This window comes from Euprymna scolopes, chromosome 44 (assembly GCF_053919585.1).
Source record: "Euprymna scolopes isolate OS-2025 chromosome 44, ASM5391958v1, whole genome shotgun sequence".
NCBI classification, from domain to species: Eukaryota; Metazoa; Mollusca; class Cephalopoda; order Sepiida; family Sepiolidae; genus Euprymna; species Euprymna scolopes.
Genome location: NC_136525.1, coordinates 56,097,649 through 56,118,050, shown reverse-complemented (window position 1 = coordinate 56,118,050; position 20,402 = coordinate 56,097,649). Strand labels below are relative to the sequence as shown.

General features: G+C 33.4%; 1 protein-coding gene across 31 annotated transcripts in view; it reads left to right on the top strand.

Annotated features, from left to right (window-relative positions):
* The window catches only part of LOC145268857 (retinoic acid receptor RXR-like), a 647,258-nt gene that overhangs the window by 529,369 nt on the left and 97,487 nt on the right, over window positions 1–20,402 (top strand). The gene's annotated exons all lie outside the window — the stretch shown is intronic.

Sequence of the window (20,402 nt, the reverse complement as noted above, 5' to 3'; positions counted from 1 at the left end):
AAAAAAAAAAAAAAAATCATTTTGAGCATCTGAAAATAGGCACAAATTTTTCCGATACCAATACTACAAAAAGTTTGTATTTATTTATTCATTTCCTCACCCTGATTAATTGCCCCAACATTTATATTTATGAAGATTGTCAAACTGACTAAAATCTGATAAAATTGAAACTAGTTTCTGACTAAGGCAACATAATCAAAGCATTTTGTATTTTATTTTTAAAAAGAAAGACCCCCCCTCCGTTCGTTATTTCCCGTCTTGAGAGTAAACCATATTGCTTGAAAGCAAGGTAATCTTTATACAAGGCCTGACAAATGTTCCTGCTGCATTTTGACCAGGGAAGGGGGATATTTAATTCTATTTGCCAGCACTCTTTGATCGAATCAAATGAGAAATTGAATATTTTCTAAACAGATCTTTAATTATCTGTTTAGAAACTATTTACTCTCCATCTGCCGTTTTGAGGATATGTAATTTTTTTGTTGTTTTTTTGTTGTTTTTTTTTTTTGTTTTTTTGCATTAGCATGTAAAACTAGTGTCTATAGACATAAAAAATAATTGTTAATATTTAAGAAAAAAAATCCCAGATAAAATAATCCAATGAATTAAATGTGCATAACCACGGCTACCGAGAGAGAAGGCCGGTGAACATGACAGCGTGACGTCATTACCAGATCAACATGTAGGCAAAGGCTGACTAAAGTTTCCTTTGTTCAATCACATGGCCATAAAAAATATTTTTCGTTGCCTTTGAGAATGACTGTGGTAATTTTATGAAGGTAGTCCAAACGTGCATGCATTTTCTTCTCCTAAAGAGAGAAAACAATTCTCCATTTGGATAATTATATAATTGCAATTAATATAATTGCACATTGGGATAATTTTAATCTAACAAAATATAACAGTAAGTGAACTTGTTTTTTAACTTTTATGTCTATCTAAGAAAGTCGAATATTTCATTTTATTTATTTTTTTAAACTACAAAACAATTTTTATATGAGAATATTTTTCAGTCCGTTCTTTTAGTAAATAAAACTTTTCATTGAGTATTTCCAAATATTTTAAAGTTAGAAGCAGTTTTCACAACAGTTTTTTTTTTTATTTTTTTTTTATTTTTTTTTTTTATTTATATAAAACGATCGATGAATTCAATATTTTAGCACTGAGCGTAATTTATTTCTTGGAAATATATTTAAAACTTAAGTGTTTAAAATGATTTACGTGACCGAATAAGGAAATTCCCTATTCTCCTGAGACATTCAAACAAAAATTCATTAACTAAAATAAAGAGTACATTAAATTTTAGTTAACATATTTTCTTGTGTTTATCTTATTAATAAATATTGTTTAGTATTTGTGCCATGTACACACCATGCTGAAATAATGTTATCTGTTTAGAAACTATTTACTCTCCATCTGCCGTTTTGAGGATATGTAATTTTTTTTTTTTTTTTTTTTTTTGCATTAGCATGTAAAACTAGTGTCTATAGACATAAAAAATAATTGTTGATATTTAAGAAAAAAAAATCCCAGATAAAATAATCCAATGAATTAAATGTGCATAACCACGGCTAGAAGCCATTCTTAACAGGGGGCGGGGAGGCTTTCTACACTTTCACCTAACAATTTAATGAAAAAGTAAAAAAAGATACCATGAAAATGTAATTTAATTTGAAAATTCTATCTAAAATATAGCATGGTGTGTACACTGCACATCAACATTATTATAACAACAACAATAATAATAATAAAAAAAAAGGTACTTCACGGAGAACATGGACCCTGTGTAAATGAATTTTAATTTAATGGTTGCTCCCTAAAAAGCGCATGTGCAAAAGATTTACATTGGTTTATTTAATTACAAAAACATTTTTGAAGGTACTATTTGAGGGGGAAAAAAAAAAAGGGCCAAAAGCATTATTTGAATATGTATGAAAAAATAAATGTAACAAAAAATAAAAATATTTAGTGTGGAAAATACAATAAAAATAAATTAAAATGAAAATAAAATAAAAACAAGCACGAAAAAAAGTATGAATCAAATTTAATTAAAGAAATAAAAATTAAAAAAATTAAATGAATACACAATCGATTACAAAAGTGTACGAGATATATACGAAGAGAATGAAAGAAAACCTCAGGGAGCAGCCATTAAATTAAAACTCATTTATGCAGGGTCCACGTTCCCCGTGAAGTGCCCCCCCCCTCAAAAAAAATAAACTGTAGATGACATCGACTGGCACCACCCCAACTAGTTAGAAGGGTCATGGTGGATGGAAAGTCCGAAGCGGGAGAGTATTAACTAGATCTCCACTGGAAGTGTGCAGTTAAAATTTGATACTTTGGGGAGGCATTTTGTCACCCAAACCTCAGGAAACACCAATAGCCGATGCCAACGAGAAATCCATGGCAAACGGCTGTTACGATAACGTGCAATCATCTGCACAAATGGTCAAGAGGTGGAGAACACTGGAAATCTGTGGAGACTTGTTGTTACTTGGTCTCCAGCGAATACCACAAGTTACTGCCAGTGAACGATCACTGATGATGGCCTGTGAGACAACTCCTAGTGAGTAAAATAATAATGATAATGTCCACTTCCAAATTCACCATCGCCCTGATTTAATATCGTAGATGCTTACTATATTTTTTAGTTTTTAACCAATGTTCACATTATGGTATGATTGTCTTTTAGTAGTTATGTGAACTTCATTTTCGTATTCATGTATTCCGCACTGATATGAAAATGAAGACTATAGCGGAGCATAGGATTCCTAACCATGTAAATGATGAAAATACGCTACACATTTTGATGAAAAACATGGGGAAAAAATGAACATAGAAGAGCAGAAAACCAAAACTTTAAATATAATTTCTGTATTTAAAGTAATAGTTATTTAAATATTTCAACATATAATCTTGTGGGGAAAACCCAGCTCCCCAATAGGAACAAAAGTAAAAAATTTTCTCTGTCATGAAGGATTTCTCCTCCACCGGCCGAGGACAGAAAAGATGAATTGTAGCATCAGAACAAGTACTACTACGCTGTGATCTTGTCCCGAAAGCCAAGAATTGTTTGTGTTTTATGTCTCTTTAATTGTTCGTTCCCTAAATTCATAATTCAGTTTTATCAGTATTAGATTGTATATTGCTTTAAAATTACGTAATTTTACATAGATAATATTTATATTTTATAAAGTTCGGTTTCATTATTAATCGAATTGGGTCCCTTTCTGTTATTTTTTTAACATGTTTAAATGCTCTTTTTAAAAATTCCATCATATAGTATTGACAGTGACAATTTCAAAAATCTTACCTACATTGCCTACAGGCATTTTTCAGTTAACAGGCCTTCTATATTTCGGTGGCCGTGGCATAACCCAATGCATGTGAATAGCTAATTGTGTTCTTGTAACTTGATTTTAATTGTTGAAACTGTCTATAAATTATTATTGCATCATTATTTAATGTGTTTTCTTGCTTAAAACAAATCAATTGTATTACACAACTTGAGTTTTTTTTTTTTTTTTTTTTTTTTTTTTTCAATTATAGAAAATTGAACTCCTGATTTTTAGAATATGACTTAAAAAGTAATTTCTTAATTTTTGTGCATTTTAGTTCTTTTTATCAAAGAATTTTTTCCTGTGTTTTTTTTTTAATTTTTTTTTTTTTTTTTCTACACTTGATTTTATGTAATACTAGCCTGGGTGCCCGGTGTTGCCCGGGTGTTTGGAGGTGTGTGTTGAGCAACAAAAAAAAAAAAATGGTAGTAGCAGGCAGGCTTGAACCTGTACCACAAAAGAGAAAAAGAACATGAAAAAAAAATGTGACCTCTTTGCTGTTGCGCCCATCGCTAAACTGGAAGTGACGAATGTTTAAATTGAGGTTAGTCAATCGAAAAAAGTGATCCCTACTTGTAGGAAAGTTCCCAGTTGAAGATGAAGGAATTAATATTTTTAGCCAATTTGTACCCCCTCGACGAAAATACCTCCGACAAACAGCAAAGTCCCACCTCTATACAGTTGAGATCCCTAGATGTAAGAAAGCCTTCTACTCTAATAGCTTCTTCCCCGGAACTGTAAGACTTTAGAATTCTCTTCCAGTTTCCTGCTTCCCCAACTGTACTGACATGCAAAGGTTCAAGTGTAATGTGAACAGACATCTTGCTGCTCAACTCCCTACATAGTATCCCTGCAACTTAGGTCCCTGATAGTATCCCCCTACATGAAAGTGGCAATGTGCCTTGTTTGGGGTGAAAATGTAATTAAAAAAAAGAAAAATTCCGATATTTATCATGTGAAGGGTCGAGCTTCAAAACGATACCGATCTTGTGAAAATCCGTCGCCTCTGTCAAAAGTTTTAGGCAAACATACATACATACATACATACATACATACATTTAAACAGCCAGGTGAGATTTATGTTATAGACTAGCAGGGCTACCCGGCGTTGCTCGGGACCGTATAAACAATGAAAAAACAAAAGCAGATATTGAACATATGTTTTATTCTTAGGGGAGAGGAATCTTTCATCTCAAGTTTTAGCGTTACAAACAAACATTTGTCTTTTATATATATATAGATAATGACAGTTTTTTTGGGGGCCCCCCTCGAAGATAACTGATCAGTTGACCAACTTCTAGTGGTCCGTTTGACGTGAAATTTCGATATTTGTCATCCGGGTGATGGGGCTTCGATATGATACCAAATTTGTCAAGTTTGGTTCCGTCTTTCAAAAGTTTTAGCGTTACAAACAAACATACATACATACACACAGACGTTTGGCTTTTATATATATAGATGTCATTATTTTTTTTTTATTATGTCGAGTCAATAATTAAATAATCGAGACCTTGTGTGATACTATCGACATCATCACCACTCCAAGTGTTAGAAATTAAACCCTATGTCTATCTGGTCGGCCGCTTTGCCTGGACCAATGTGACTCTTTCTCTCTTCAAATCTCCCTATCTTCCATCAGCTGCCTCAGATGTTCAGGATCACAGTTGACATCATGTGCAATTAGCTCGATGTACGTGGATCTGATGGTAGTAGATGTGGCTGGTAGGTTGCCATAAAGTTGCTACTTCGTGGGATGATCTTACAAAGATATATTTAATGCTGTTTGTAGCATACAAGTGTACGTGCTGTCTAGCTTTCTTTCCAATCTTTTGGTGAGTGTCGAGGTTGTAGCACCATAAGCAAGAACAGACTCTATCACTGCTCTGGAGAACGCAGAAGAAAGTAAATAAAAAAGAATAAGTTTATCAGTAGAACAATGGAGAGAGAATTGTTCACAATGGAGCACAAAGGATAATAAAATAGTATTGTTAATCAAATTGTGGTAAACAAAAGATCGATCAATATATTTTAGAGTTTTAAACATGGTGGTGAGTTTGCCGATACAGTATCCAATTTAGGACAGATGGTGACATTTTAAAACTACTGACAGCTATCAGCGTAGAATATCTCCATTTCATTTGGATTGAATCCTGGTCACCACACCATGTGGGATCAAAGTATGGAAACACAAAGAACTGCAATTTTCCTTTTGATTTTATTGAAATAAATCAATTATAAACTTTATAATTGATAATTAAATAATTATGAAACATTGCGGCGAGGGTAACCTATCAATAATGAGCCTCTCTGTTTTGGACATTTGAAATTATAAAACAGTAGCACGAGTTAGAAGCAACTCAGCAAGAAGGTCTTTTTTAAACTAATCAGTCAATATCTCCATTATATTCTGGTCACAGCACCATTTTGAGTCCTAAAGCTAAAGAAGCACAAAGAGTTACTATTTTACAATTCTATTATAATTAGATATCTTGTTACAACATCACTAACAAAACCTTTTCTTGTGAATTGTTTAGTAGTATTTTAGTCTTTGTGTGTATGTTGCTGAGTAATTTATCTCTGTTGCCTGTTTTGCCAGGCCTTATATCAGAATAACTTTGGTTGAAAGCTTTAAAGTCTTTACGTTATTGTGATGACTAGAGGTATTCACTGCAACATATATATTATAAATAAAAAAATAGAGTAAAAAGAAACAGAATGTAATTAAAGAGAATAAATTTATCATAAACAAAAAGATAAATGTAACAAACTATTTTACAGTAAACAGAATGGTCTAAGGGAGATAATAAAGGTTTTTGTTCTAGCAATACACCATAAATTACATGTACTTAAATACCATTCAAAGATAAATTTTCTTTCGTCAATATCAAGATTCAGAAAAATCTATATTTACCAAGATGTTGCCCGTTGTGGCTTGTTTGTAGAATATTTTATTAGGCTTGACGTTCAGTATGCTTATTTCTGACCAGGTTTCATTCATTTCTTGTAGGTTGATTGGAGTTATGATTTTAACAAGAAGGTTGCCCCAACTTTGCGTCTCTTTCAATTTGGTGTATGAATCAATAACTGGTTTTACAAACGTATACTCTTCTATTTATAGTAATCGCTGGAGAATGTTCCAGAATCCAATAATTTAAAATACTTAGTTTTTTGGAACCTTCTGGAACCAATGAAAAAATGAATACTTTTTTCAGTTATATTTTAAAAATCTCCAGAAATGCTAAAAAGGATATTTTCATTTCCTAATATTAAAGTAATATTTTTTTTGTTATCGTATATATTATTTTAATTTATATATTATATTTATTTTCGCATTATATTTTATATTTCATTTTATCATATAATATTTCAAGTATTATTATAATATTTAATTATATTTACAAATATTTTCATTATATATTATTTATTAATTTATTTAAAATATAATAGTCTCCTTTTTTTTTAAATTTTAATTGTTTAAAAAGAAACATGAACATACAAAAGTGAGACAAAAATACAAATTTAAATATTTCTGTGCAGTTCATGACATCATCGCTTCTTCTGTTCTTCAAGTGTTTCTGACTGCCTGCTATGTGTTTGTGTAAAACCAATTCTGGACGGAGGCAATTTTTATTTTTGTTTCAATCCGGAGTAAACCCCCCCCCTTTTTTTTCTGGTGCAAGGAGTTAGATTCTCCTCATATTAAAAACTTGTGCGAAAGGGGGGAAACCAGAGATCAAAACTCAATCAAGCACCTACCATGAAAATAACAATAGAGCAGAGAAAGACTAGCTATGTATTTTCTTTGAGAAATGGGCTATAGATAAAGGAAAAAATTTGCACTTTAAGGCAGGAAAGGATTCACGGAGCAGCACCTTCCCAGGTATGATAGCAAGACAAAGCTTTTTTCCTTAAATAATTACAAGAAACCTTCTCAACCACTAAGAGCCATGACTAACGATGCATTACCTGTAAGTACTTTGTTCAAACTCCTCAGCTTAACATTCACGAGGAAATTTAGTTGGAACCAAATACATTGCCAAGGCTGCTGCAAACAAGGTGGGCTCTCTCTACCGTGCTAGAAAGTTACATATGCCTGAGAGTATCCTGTACCTCTACAAGGCCACCATTTGCCAAGTATGAAGTATTGTCATATTTGTGCTGATGCATCTGCTACTAGTCTCTCACTCTTAGTGTTCAAAAAAGTCGCCAACCTAATAGGTTCCGCACTGTCAACTAGGTTTCAACCACTGTCCCATCAGCAAAATATTGCATCACTCTGCCTGTTTTACAAGTATTTTAATGGTAAGTGCTCTGACGAACTACAAGCCTCAATTACCCCTCGATGTAAATACCCCCGACAAGCAGCAATACCCCTACACAATAGAAATCCCCAAATTTAAGAAATAGTTTTTTCCATAGGACTGCTAGATTTTGGAATTCCCTTCTGGGTTACTGTTTCCATGACTGTACTGACATACAGAAGTTCAAGTGTAATGTAAACAGACATCTTGCTGCTCAACTCCTTACATAGTACCTCAACAAATTATGTCCCAGATAGTAGCCCCCTCTATCAAAGTGATACTGTGCCTTGTTTGGGGTGAAAATGCAGTAAAAAAAAAACAAAAAAACTATAGCATGGTCACTTTTGGGTCCAACGTAAATAAGTTTATACTGCGAGCCAAGCACTTGTTTTTGAATATTTTTAACTCTGCATTAGTCCTATGAGATGTTTTGTCACCTCAATTTTGTTGAAAAGTGCTGATAATTCCTAGTTGGCAACTTATTTCTTTTTCTCCCTATCAGTATTCTCCTGACTTAGTGAGGGAATAGCACACGTGGTATGGCGCAGTTGTATCCCGGTTTTCCTTGGTGGTGAATCAGATTGAAAGGAAATGTTTGTCAGCTAGGCTTCAACCGCTGTCCCATCGATGAAATGTTGCATCCCTCTGTCATAAAGGGTTAAAATGATTTATTTTATTTTGGTTTAAATTACATTTAAAATTGGATATTGGGAGTTCTGGCTCAATGGGTCACTTAGAGATGGCCGCATGTAGAGATTTGGAACAAATTCCATTGTCTTTCCATGAAAATTATGATAGATATTTAAATTCTGCAATGATAGAATGCATTTGAAGTTAGGGTCTATGCTCTTGTAGCACCTTTAAGGGTCTGCTTAGAACTCGTCTATCGTCATTCGATTAATTGGAATTCTTTTTGAGATGAGTAATTTGTATTATTTATTTATTGCGGACTGTTATCCTCATCTTCTAGTTGTTGTTACAAGGGGCCTGTGGTGCAGTGGATTCAAAAGTTGAATCGCTACAGTTCCAGGTGAGCATTGTCTGAAGATAGCGGTTTCAATCCTACCCAAAGTCGCCCAGAGGCTTAGTTGGCCAAAACGTGGTGAAACCACAACAACTATGGAAGGCAGTAATTGCTGAGAATACAGTAAGGAGATTCAACATTCCTATCTCGTCACTGTTAACCTGACGAAGGTCAGATGAATAGTTGGCCGAAACATCATGAAACAACTAGAAGATGAGAATAATAGTCCGCAATAAATAAATGGAAAAATAAGTTACCTTTTTTTACACAGTGATCACCACTTATCAAGGCCCGGAAGCCACTCAGGGATAAGGGTTATTGCAAGTACATTACGTTAGTGTGGAGATTTGATGAAGTGTTTAATTAAGGGGGGGGCGGTTCATTAGGAATTTGTTAACATTGGACTTGAAGACAGCCAAGTTGTAGTCCGGTGGGAAGCAGGCAGACGGAACAGTTCCACAGGCGTGCAGTTCTAAGAAAGAAGCTTTGTTCATGGAATCCGTGTTTTGATTTAGGCACAGATATAGAGTAGGGGAAATTTTTCACAGTGGATTCAGCTAAACGAGTGTTTTTTGTGTTTTGGCGAGGGGGGACCAGAGATTGGAGTTCAGATGAGCACCTGCCATGGAAATAACGATAAAACAAGGATAGGCTCGCAACGTCTCTTCTGTGGGAGAGAGGTTGCAGGGTAGAGAAAAGGGCATCCCCACTAAGCCACATCTTATTGTCTTCACCTATAAATTTTACATAAGAATACATCTTTAGTTTTTATGTAGATTCGCTAAGCTTTCTTTCTATAGGGACCACATGAATACAGACCTTTTCCCAAGGTTCTACTGTATATAATATTCCACTTTCCTGTTGTTGAATACTATCTGACAGGTTACTGTTTATGCCCTTGTATCGGTATTAGAATTTAATTCTCTTATTGTGGTGCTGCTTACCAGTAGCCTTGGAGTTGAATCCCAGCCTATGGAGTCGAGGATGACTTTGTGACAACAAAACTAATGAACCAGTTTCTGTATGTTTTTAAAAGATTTTCTCATCTCTGTTCTTAATTTATGTATTAATGGTCTTAGAGAATATCAAGTCAACACATCATCGGTTTCAAGCCACATGTGATCGGAAAACTTAATGCTTTGCAGAGTTGATTTATAATAACAAATCGTCCCCAGTTATGTTCAATTTTATTTGAAATTGGAAGATACGTGTCTTATCATACTGAGAGAATGGCTCACTTCATACATATAAAAAAAAAATTTTTTTTTTAAATGATTATATTTTATTTATTTATTTTTTAATATTCTATATTTTTGTTCCCGGCAAAGGAGGGATTCGACCTAGTAATTCACTTCCGTTCATTTGTTTTCACTTTTCTCAATAATCGCGCCTTAGATTTAAAAAAAAAAACCTTTGCACAAACGTTAGTCATGGTGAAAGTAAATTTTTAGCCAGAACGGATTCTCCGGGATAACTCTGATTGCTCCCATAGGGGCCATTGTAGGGGTAAAATTGCCTTAAAATCATTCGTTGTTTGTACGTTTTTTCAATAAAAATTCCTTGAATTTTTTTTTTTTTTTTTTTTTTTTTTTTTTAATAATTTTGCAGAAACATCAGTCATGGTGAAAGTAAATTTTTCGCTTGTGGAGGGGAATCCCACATTCTCGGCTTGTTCTTCCCCCCCCCCACCCACATGATAATTAAAGTAGTGCATTTTATTGGGAGAGGGGATGATGATTATATTGAAACTGCATCGTTATCCATTTACACTGGGATTCGACATCCCCAAAATGGCAAAAAATGACACTTAGCGTTTGATCCAGCCATTAGATTTTCCTGAAACTTGGCCAAAATGCGGAGGCCATTAGTCTTAATATAAATTCAGTATGTGTGCCCCTGGCAAAATTCTGGTTCGCATCTCTCTTGGACTTTTAGGGCTAAAAAAATAATGATTTTTTGGAGTTCTTTTTTCATATTACTCAAAAACTTGATATGTATGTCTATATAGTGGTTTTCCATGGTGCTGAATTCAAATATACATGTCTTAAGGCATGAAACTGCACCGTTTGTTCATTTTCACTGGGATTTGGCGTTCCAAGGAGTTCCAAAAGGGTCACAAATGCCCCAAAATTGCAAAAAATTACATTTTTTTACCCCATAACTTTTGCCCCAGCCATTAGATTTTTCTGAAACTTTGTGAAAATGTGAAGGCAACGTTGGCCCTTTACACTTCTCACATTCATCATTTCTTCACTATTTTTTGTGGCGTCATCTCACATGCAACACCAGAGGGGGGACCACGCACGCGCTGCTTGTTTTTTTTTTTTTTTTGTTTTGTTTTTTTGTTACATATAGCCGTTAATGTATTTAAAACAGCTGTGATGTACCTATTTACTATGCCTCCCCACGGGACAGAGTTAGACACCAGGGTCGTTTTTTAACGTGGAGAAAAGGTACAAAAATAAAAATTGCCTCAGTCGTGAAGGATTTCTCCTCCACCGAAAGAGAACAAGAAATAGAAGTGCAACATCTGAAGAACAGATACTACACTTTGATCTTGACCAAAACGTCAAGATTCCCTAATAATACTACTAAAACAGCTGTGATGTAATTTCTATTCCTTTTTGCAATAAATATGGCCGCTATAATAATTAATACAGAAAAATAAACAACTTAAATTGTGAAATAGAACATATGTATCATCCTTTTACCAGAAATTTAAAAGCAGCTATTCAATTTCCCCAATAATAAAATGTCGACCCAATATACCTACTATTTTTCTAATATAAAAATTTAGAAAAATTATAGATCTATAAAAGTGAGAACGTGTGTGTGTGAGGGGACACTTCTCAACCTATACACTCAACAAATTTTTGATCTACAGAGTTGAAGTTTGATATTTAGGGTAATCAGACATGTGTAAAACTTCTTCATTGGTTTTCATTCAGAAAAAATGGTTGCTAAGGGGTCAAAATTGAAAAATTGTTACTGGCGGGAGGGGGGGTCGTCAAATTTTTATCTGTTTGTCATCTGTTTCGCAAATGCGCATATGTGGATGGTTCACATGTTACAAATAAGTAGGTTTGAAGATACTTTTGTTCTCAGCTTAAGTTTTTTTTTTTTTTTTTTTTTTTTTTTTTTTTTTACTTACAGAAGTGAACTGTTTAAAAAAAACATAATACTCACATGCATATGTCTCCGTTCCTGTATGAATTAAAATATAATATTTATGTATACTTTACAACTGGGCAACGCTAGGCGGTTTGCTAACATATATACATATATAGATATTTCGGTTGAAATATGTTTTTATCAATTATATTTCACTTTTTATATATACAAATCCTTGATTTAAGAAGCTCAATGTAATTACAGAGCATATAACAAATAAATGAAAAAGTCTATATTCCAAATTCTATGTTGTTGACCATCTTACAATTTATTCCTTTAATTCTGTTGACACTTACAGTTCTTGACAGTAACTGTTTCGTAGCTCAAAATCATTCACTTAATTATCTATCTTGCCTGTAATTCCTCAGAAGAAATAGCAACTATCAATATACCCAAAGAAAATAAAATGCATTCGGGCATAAATGCAAAATCCGAAAATTAGAAAAGAAATTCAAAATACCTTATTAGCTTACATTACACCATTATTTATATATATATATATATATATATATATATATATATATATATATATATATACATACACACACGCACATAATGTTTCCTGTACTAAAATAATTAATTTTTTCATATTTGACCAAAAGACAAATATGGAAAATATATAAGTATATAAATTTATTTATTGTAATTATTAAAATTTTAGTATTTTAAGGGGTCCTGTTTTCTTAGCCAAGAAATTATTGAAAATGAAACCGTTAAGATAAATTGGAATTTTCAACTTTGCGTTCCTTCCGTTTCTTCTTGTATCTGTTTCTTTTTTTCTTTTAAATACACACATGTGCATGTTCAGCCCATCGTGAATTACACGTGCACCCAACATGTGCACCTGCGTTTCTTACACTGAAGTCCAACCAGTTTCATATTACAAAAGCAGAGTAAACCATTCCTGTAACGATCCAGTCTCTGTTGATTTTGCAGTGGGAGTTTAGTTCTGTGCAGTTCTTGGAGGTCCACCCTCCAAGGTTTTGTCTTGTCTCTTTTTGAGAAGGGGTTAGTTAATTGCTAATCGCCTGAGGCGCCCTTACAGGAGAATGCCGACGGGTTGGTCCATGCACTTTTTGCAGGGCAGAGTGCCTCTCCTTGAGAGGCGCAGTCTTCTCAATCCCACTTTGCAACCCTGGTGTCACAATTCTTGCAGTGGGATAGAACTAAAAAACGTTTCATATTAAAAAAAAAGTTTTTTTATGATACTTTTCTCTCGGATAAGACTAGCGGGGGTGCTTGGCATTGCCCGGGTGTAGAAAAAAAAAATGTGGTAGGAGGTAAGAAGGCTCAAACCCTTACCGCAAAGGTGGAAAAGAAAGTGAAAGAAAACCTGACATGTTACCACTACGCTCTGACGCGACAGGAAGTGAAAAGCGTTCAAATTTAGCGATGTCAATCAAAAAGTTCACTTGCAGAAATGAATAGTCAAGTGAATGAGTCCTCGCAGGCGCAGAAATGAACGTCTGGCTTTGTTTTCCCACGATGTTGGGGAAAACCATCTCCTCCCTAAAAGGGGGAGCTCTGGCAGCATCCAAATGAATAACAATTATCTGATATGAAGGATTTCCCCCACATTTCTGCACATCCCGACCGAAAGGCCAGGAAGCAGTTTGTTTTCACTTCGATTAGTTTCGCTTTTATATGAGAAAGACAAACAAACACCAGGAACCAGGGAAATTTTTAAAAACTCAATCAAAATAAAGACAGACGACGTCTGTTTTCAAATCGTAGATATTATAGTCTAGGGAGTATAAGGAAAGTTCTCCAAAATAGTAACCTTGTCGAGAAGCCCCGCGAAAAAGAGCCTTTCTTGGACATACAAAAACGTGCATGGCCATTTTTGCCTTTTATACAAAAATGAAATTTGTATTTTACATGTATTCTACCCAAGATTCCTCAAAAACACTAACACATTTCAAAAATATAGATCCCAAGAACAGTTATTACTTACAACATTGAAGCCATTATCCTTTTTTTTTTTTTTAAGAGAACAAATTTCTAACTTTTGAAGATTTTTTTATAAAAAAAAATTCATCGGATTACTGTCCTCATCTAAAATGTAAATTTCACGTTTCGGTCGATGTTACCTCTGATCTTCTTCAGGTGTATCTTCTCGAACTCTGGAACCAAAACGTTGTGAAAATCGCACTGAAGATGAGAACAGTAGTCTGATGAATCCAAATAATACGAATAATCAATCCTCATCTCAAAAATTCAGAAACATCAAAAAAAAAAATTCATGTTTTTGATTTATTTTTTATTTTCTCTGAAATAGATGATTGCTGTGACTTTTTAAATAACGCACTTACATATTGATGTATGAAATTACTGTTAAAAAAAATGACAAAAGTTGCTTGTTTTAATCCATTAAAAAAAAAACTTAGCTACATTCTTTTCTTTATTGGCAGTAACTTTGCTTCTTGACCTCTCACTTACCTCCCTTTATTTTATTTTTTAAACAGTTTATTACCTACCATTAATACCTATGTACTTATCAACGGCAAATAGATGTGCGTATGTGTGTGTATGCACACACTATATTCATGTCTAAGTTATCTATAAATATAAAAGCGAAAATGTATGTGTGTGTGTTCGCTTTTCCGCGATGTCCGCAAAAGGCTTCTTTCGGAGAACCGCTCGCTCGCTTCACAACTTCTTAAAACTTTTTTATATCATCCATAAATTGTAATATCTCAGAGTTACCCACGGACCTCGCCTGTCTATTTAATTTTATTCACTTTCAAACGTTAATTATTCCACATTTCCCGCATCGGCACGCGTTACATTTGCTTTTCGGTATAAACAAAAGCGAAACTCGACTCTAATCACAGGCCCAGAGCCAGTTTGTTCAATGTCGACAGCGCGGGTTTTTCAAAACAAACAATTGACCTCATTAAAAACTGTCCCGCACAAAATCGCCTTCACGTCAATCAAAAACGAGCACCTGTTTTTCACACTATTTTCCAACTGCGCGTTTTCAAACCCACCTGTTTTTTTTTTCACACACACCGAAAAACACCCGGGCAACGCCGGGTACCCCTCGCTAGTAATTTATAAAAGAAAAGAAAAAAGTTATTCTCACAATATTTTCACTTTGACCATAATGTGCATCTTGTCGAACTTCTTTGTTAAACTTGAAAATCTATACGAAATCTTGAACTGAACCATATATATATATAAAGTATGGTTTTACTAAATATGTATGACCAAAATTATTCCTGATCATTGTATGACTGACTGTTCCTGCTGTTTGTCATATAAAAAAAAAAGCGTAAAGTTGCTTGAATCAGCAGGAGTCGAATCGGACATTTAGTTGTGCCGGATTTTGATCATACATAAGGGGGTTTACTTAAATTGTACGACTAAATTATGTACGAGTATTTGCTCCTGCTGCTGATTTGCTATTAAAGCTACTTTTACACAGATGAGCTACTGGGTTTGTCAGTGCAAAATATTATAAAAGTCTGTTGTGGTATTATTAAAATAAACAATAAAATGAATTTACTCACAAATTTCAAATGAGTGGTTATTTTTGGCAAATATAATTTTTAGATTCATATAAAAAGTATTTACAAATTTTTTATTATTTTAAAAAATTTTGTGCCACTATGATTCCGTTTTTTTTGTTGTTTTTTTTGCGTTAAAAATTTTTGTAAAAAAAAAATAAACAAGTAAATTTTTTGACCAGTCGTGCCTTGGTTTTACTAATTATATGCAACTAAAAATTAAATACGATTTTATGTACGTCTAATTAAATCGTTAAAGCCTAAGCCAATTATTTGGCACACTGTATTGGAAAAAAATAATTGTCAGTCGTTAAAATTTAATTAGTCAAAGCAACTTCGACACGGTTGATTTACTAAGTTCGTCAGCGCAAAAAACTTTTATCATAAAAATAAACAATAAAGTGAATTTACTCAAGTTTCAGTCGAGGTTATTTTTGGCAAATATCTTTTTAGCGTCATACCTAAAGATATTTGCAAAAAAAACTTTTTTTTTTTTTTTTAATAATCTCTCTTTAAGCCAGAAAGTAAACAAAATAAGTAGAAATACAACTATATATCTATAAAAGTGAAAGTGTGTCTGTGTACATTTCCCTACACAATAACTCTCTCAATTTTTAGTCTAGACTCAAAATTTGATATACAGGGTACTGAGATTTGGGAAAATCGATGTGATCGGTTTTTGGCCAGAAATTTGGCGATTAAGGGGTCAAAGTTCAACAATTTGACCTTTGAGAACTCTACCAAACTCTTCTGACACACTTGAAATTTTAGATATAGGTTCCTTGGACATGCATCTAACTTAATAACTTGATTTGAGCTCAAAACAATAGGTGTTAAGGGATTAAACAAGGAGTCAAAGTTAAAAAAAAAAAAAAAAAAAAAATTGACCTCTGCGGTCTCTAACAAATTACTCAGGCAATTTCTGGTCTAAATATTTGAAATTTTACATAAAGGGTATTCAGAGATAGGGCAAGCTTTTTCATCGGTTTGGGTCGAAAATTTTTAGTTACCAATATATAAATGTATGTATGTTTGCATGTCTGCCTAAAACATTCAATAGAGGTGACAGATTTTACCAAGATCCGTATCGTTTTAAAGTTCGATCTTTCATACGACAAATATCGAAAAATTGGCTAAAACATTAATATCTTCCCCTTTAACTACGCACTTTTCTACAGGGGTGGGGTGGGTCACTTTTTCCGCAGATATTTTTTAACGTTATCTTCTCCTTTAGATTGTCTAGCCTTAATTTTTAAAAATGTCACTTCCAGTTTGGCGGTGGTTGTAACAGCATAAACGTTAGGTTTTTACCCCGTTCTTTTTCTCCTTCGCGGTACGGGCTCTGGCCTGCCTTCCTACTACCACATTTTGCTTTTTTGTTCAACAGACACATCCAAACACCCAGGCAACGCCGGGCTGAAATGCTAGTGTGTGTGTGTGTGTGTGTATGTGTGTGTATATATATATATATATATATATTTGTAGTCATTCACATACAGTACTGTTTCGTTGTATCACAGTATCACAACTCATAAGTGTGGCTGAACTAGCACCTCTCCCAAGCTGAGGATTGAACATATATATATTAAAATTCTTAAAGACAAGCATTTTTTCCCCCAATCCAGTGTGCCACTTCTAGGAAAACTGTATTTTCCCCACACCCCAAACAGACCTTGTGTCTAATTCTGTCCTCTCCCAGTCAATAACTATTCCTTTTATTATTATTGATGTTTGGTAATATTTAACTATTAAAATTATATGAAATTGAGTTTCATTTTGGCAAAACCTCAAAAGATATTTGTCAAAAATAAACTCTCGAATTTTATAAACTTGAAAGAAAAATAAATGCGCACACACACAAAAAAAAAAAACACTTGTTATGAAAAAAAAATAACATTTATTTAAAAAAAGTTATCAAATATTTTTATTTTAACTTAAGAGAACATTTCTTTTCTGGCTCGTATTAAAAAAAAAAAAAAAAAATGCCATAATTTAAAAAAAAAAGAACCTGCTAATTTTGGATAAGTACTTTTAATGGATTCTACATTTCATAAATATTGTTTAGTGTTTGGTTGTTATCGTTACAAAATTCAAATTTAAAAAAAAGTCACTTGTAAAATTTTATTTAAAAAAAAAATGTTATTTTACCATGTCTAATGTATAGCATGGTTGAAAAGTTGGAAGGCAAAAGCCTTTACAGCTGTTATCCGTTAAGATAAATGGATAACTTTCAACTTTTAAACCATTAGATATGGTAAAGTAACATTTTTTTTCTCCTCTAAAATTATAAAAAGTTAACTTATTATAATTTTCCAAACTTTTCCTTGCTTGATGAGATCAATAATGATTGAAACGGTCTGCACATCGTAGCAAGATATGACTATATTTACATAAAGAAAAATAAAAATATATCTTTTCTGTTTCATTAAATTTGTATCTTTTTCTAAAATGTCTTACAATAATTTTGTAAAAGAAATCCCCCTTTTCCTTTGTAAAATAATGTCCCCTTTCTTATCTCTGTAAAAATTCCTTTCCTATCTCTGTAAAAAAGAATCCTTTCCCATCTCTGTAAAAAAAAGTTTCCTTTCCTATCTCTGTTAAAAAAAAAAAAAATTTCCTTTCCTATCTCTGTAAAAAAAAAAAAAGTTTCCTTTCCTATCTTTCAAAAAAAAATTCCTTTCTTATCTCTGTAAAAAAAAAAAAAATTCCATTCCTATCTCGGTAAAAAAAAAAAAAAAAAATTCCATTCCTATCTATGTAAAAAAAAAAAAATAAATAAAATAAAATAAAGGGCTCCTTTCTCTTATTAAAAATATCCTTCCTTTTTTTTATATAAAATAATATCCTGTTTTTCTTATGTGTGTGCACGTTTGTATATTTAACTTTTTTATGTATGTTTGTATTATAAAATATTGTTTTTTATTATTTTAACAGTGCTCAATGACTTGAGTAAAGTTTATTAGTCATATAAAAATATTAATTTTTGTTTACTGTATTTTCATAAAATTTATACCTATCTTTATGCCTCGTTTAAGGAAGAAAATACAAAAAGAAAAGTCCGCCCTTTTCCATATTCCCTGTTGTCAAATCTGCTCCTTACATGTTCAGACTTTATATCCTCTCTCTCTCTCGTCTTTTCCAGTTTGATAGATTGAGCAAGTGACCTTTTTTGTCTAAAAGAGATCTCCATTGTGATAAGCATCAGTCGGTAGGTGGGGTGGGAAGAATAGGGTGGAGACTAATTGTCTACAGAAAAGGTCACTACCTCAGCCACTGCTCAACCCATGTTTGAAAATGTCAATTTGAAGTGTTTGTGTTATATCGGTCTTATGAGTAGAATTCAAAGTCGGTTGTTGCTAGATTGACCTGTTGTTAGTCTCGTGCAACATTCGACTGCAGTTGTTTTAAAACAAATTTTCTTTTTGAAAATAACTGTGGAATTTATATTTAAAAAAAAAAAAAAATGCATCTTGTATTCTTGAAAAACCCTTTTTCCATAAACCAGAACTGTGAAGTTGGTAGACCAAACGTTTCACTCTGACTCTTGAAAATTTCAAACTCTGCCTTAGACTACTGGAATTTGTTAAAGGGTCTTGTTCCAATTCCCGAAATTTGCAAAAAAAAAAAAAAAAAATCATACTGTGCCTCTCAGAATTTGCCAAAAATGACCTGGCTCTGGCTCTTGGAATGTACAAAAATGAGCTTGCTCTGGCTCCCGGAATAAAGAAAAATGACCTTGCTCTGGCTCCCGGAATAAAGAAAAATGACCTTGCTCTGGCTCCCAGAATAAAGAAAAATGAGCTTGCTCTGGCTCCCGGAATAAAGAAAAATGACCTTGCTCTGGCTCCCGGAATAAAGAAAAATGACCTTGCTCTGGCTCCCGGAATAAAGAAAAATGACCTTGCTCTGGCTCCCGGAATAAAGAAAAATGACCTTGCTCTGGCTCCCGGAATAAAGAAAAATGAGCTTGCTCTGGCTCCCTGAATAAACAAAAATGAGCTTGCTCTGGCTCCCGGAATAAAGAAAAATGAGCTTGCTCTGGTTCCCGGAATAAAGAAAAATGAGCTTGCTCTGGCTCCCGGAATAAAGAAAAATGACCTTGCTCTGGCTCCCGGAATAAAGAAAAATGACCTTGCTCTGGCTCCCGGAATAAAGAAAAATGACCTTGCTCTGGCTCCCGGAATAAAGAAAAATGACCTTGCTCTGGCTCCCGGAATAAAGAAAAATGACCTTGCTCTGGCTCCCGGAATAAAGAAAAATGACCTTGCTCTGGCTCCCGGAATAAAGAAAAATGACCTTGCTCTGGCTCCCGGAATAAAGAAAAATGACCTTGCTCTGGCTCCCGGAATAAAGAAAAATGACCTTGCTCTGGCTCCCGGAATAAAGAAAAATGACCTTGCTCTGGCTCCCGGAATAAAGAAAAATGACCTTGCTCTGGCTCCCGGAATAAAGAAAAATGACCTTGCTCTGGCTCCCAGAATAAACAAAAATTCATGGTTCATGGAATATACAAAAATTGCCTCTATCAGGTATAACATCCAACCAAAGTTGTTAAAAACAAATTGTTTTCTTTTCAAGAATTGATGTAAAATTTATATTTAAAAAAAAAACAAAAATATTCTAAACTCTGGACTGCGTCCTGGAATTTATTATATAAAGGACAAAATATGTACATATGTGTATGTCACACTGAAACTTGAAAAATACTGGACAACCCCCTATAAAGTTAGTATTTCAAACTCTGACCCTGAAATTTGCCAAAAATGACCTTGCTTTGGTTTTCAGAATTTGGAAGGAAAAAAAATGGCTCCGCTCTTACTCCCAGTGCTACGGGAGGGGAAGGGGTTGCTCTGCTGTGACTCCGCAAATTTGAAAAAAAAAAAAAGTCCTGCAATCTATTATATAAATGGAAGACGCGTGTGTGTGTGTATATATATATATATATATATATATATATATATATATATATAAAAATACTAAAAAACTAAAAAAAAATACTAACTTTATAGAGGTTTGTTGAATATTTTTCAAGTTTTAGCATATATATATATATATA